Source organism: Chionomys nivalis, chromosome 1 (genome assembly GCF_950005125.1).
Source record: "Chionomys nivalis chromosome 1, mChiNiv1.1, whole genome shotgun sequence".
Lineage (NCBI taxonomy): Eukaryota > Metazoa > Chordata > Mammalia > Rodentia > Cricetidae > Chionomys > Chionomys nivalis.
The window spans coordinates 126,647,177-126,649,483 of record NC_080086.1 but is presented as its reverse complement, the minus strand read 5'-3'; positions in this window follow the sequence as shown (position 1 = coordinate 126,649,483).

The following is a 2,307-nucleotide window of genomic DNA, read 5'->3' as shown; positions in this document are numbered from 1 at the left end:
GAATTAAAATCATCAGTAAACTGGGGTGAAAGTGAGCATAAGGAGTTAAGAATCTTTTAAGTGGGGTAAACAGCTATAAATCAGCAGCTTGGACAAGTAGTAATTCTATGTCCATGGGTATCTGTGACTTTCTTAAATGGAGTGCTCCTGCCTGGACCCTAACCACTGACCAAATGCCTGCTGATAAAGATAATTACAGAAAGGCAGATCTCTGTGTCTACCTGGCAGTGGGAAACTGTTTTCAAACAGAGCCTAAAGGCATAGGAAACAGTTCTGCACTGTGTGAATTAATTTCCAAATATGTAACAGAAGGGGAGTCAGCTACAGCAAAACTCTACAGCAAAAAGACAGCCACTTTATTCACAAAGAATAATGGCAAAAAGCCTTGCTTTTTGGTTTAAACTTTATCAGGAACCCTGGCTCTTATAAGTCACTCATGAAAAGATGACTGAGCAATTACTGTATATTGTTATGATTTGTCACAATGTTTCTCAGCTTCACTTTGTGTCCCTTTTTATTTCACATAAACATGTAAATTTTCACTGCTACAGAACTATACTTTATACTTCATAGAATGGTTGAGATTATGTTCTAACATTTGCAAATCCCCACTGAAACATGCCCAGAATTGGCCAGAGAAACTTAGGAACAAGGGAGATGTTTATCTGGCTTCTCCTAAACCCATTTAGCTAAGGGTTACTGTACCCTGTTTCTTTGCAAAGAACAGTTTGCTGGGGTATAGAATACAGTAACTCCACACCATTCCCTGAGCTTCCTCCGGGTTACCAGACTGGACATACTTTCAGAGTAGAACCCCTTCAGGATGCACAGGGCCTATGAGGTATGTAGGGACCACACAAGGTCTTGTCCAAGCAAGAGTTGATGAGTTGGGTCAGTTCCTAAAAAAATCATCCTACAAAGTAGTTTGTGCACCACAATGGCTCTCTGCCTATGCCTCGCTCAACACTTTTACTAGTAATTTTGGGGAGCAGTTGCACACTGCAGGCCAGTACCTCAAGGAGTTCTCTCAAGTGAGTGCTGTCTCTGATTTTCTCAAAATTCAAAAGCTGTCTCATTTTTTTACATTAAGTGTATTGAGTTATAGATTGTATACAGAAAAACACTGATAGTTTAATTATATTGTTTGATGAATTCTAACAAATATGCCTACAATGAAATTCCCACCACAATTAAGATTAAAATACATACATCACCCACAAACGTTCCTTTTACCCACTCCCACCTACATCCCAGACCCACTGATCAGCCCTCTGTCACTCTAGGTCCATTGTTTTCTAGAACTCCAGAAAAATGGAATCTTGTGTATACTGCTAAACATGATTCTTTCGCTGAGCATGTTTTGATATTTGTATATGAAAGAGGGATGTGTGATTTTTATTCCATTTTGGAGGCATTGAAAATACCAAATTTGCTTCACCTGTGTGGGGTGACTTGTGCTTTGGAGTTATGGAAAGCTGACTTGAATTCTCGTGCACTGCCTTTCAGCAGATTTGGGGTTTTGTTTGCTTGGTTTGGTTTGGTTTTGGTTTTTGTTTGTTGATGTTATTGTTGTTTTTACAGGCATGTTTTTATTGAAGGAGTAAGCAGAAGAAAGTGCAAAGCTAAAAGTGGTGCTGTTATTTCTCATAATGAGTATGCCTTATAACTTCATCAAAAGCCAGCAAACTACTTTCCAAATCCTTGTGCCGTCTCACACTGTAGTCAGGAAGGTGTGTGCTCTGGTCCCTCCACATGCTCACCACCTCTTGATGCTGTCTGCCACAATCTTCAGTTTTACACACTGTGGTGGCTGTGCCTGTGCCTCCGTGTCCTTTCCTGCACACGTTCCTGGTTGCTGAGGTTGAATGCCTTCCCTGTGCTCTAAGTATGTTCCTCCTTGACTCAGTTATGCTGGCCAATTCAGTGTCACCAACTCTGATGAATCCTACAGCCAAGAGAGCTGCAGGGCATCCTTGTCGGTTACTAGAAAACCCTTTTGTTTTTCTCGACGTACGTTACCTAGCAACTCTTCTTTTCCCTCCCATCTTAGGTTGAGATTACCAAACAAGGAAATGGAACCTGGGACACCAAACACTGCTGTTCAGCCAAATGCACAGGAGCCCACTTGATACAATCCCATCCATCAGTTTGTCCTGTGACCTCTCACGACACTCTCCAGAATTCTTATTTTGTTATTCAATTCTATATCTTGCTGAATTGCTATCTCATCCATAGGGACACAAATTCACTGCCTAGATACAAAAAAAAAAAAAAAAAAAAAAAAAAAACCAAAAACAAAAAACAAAA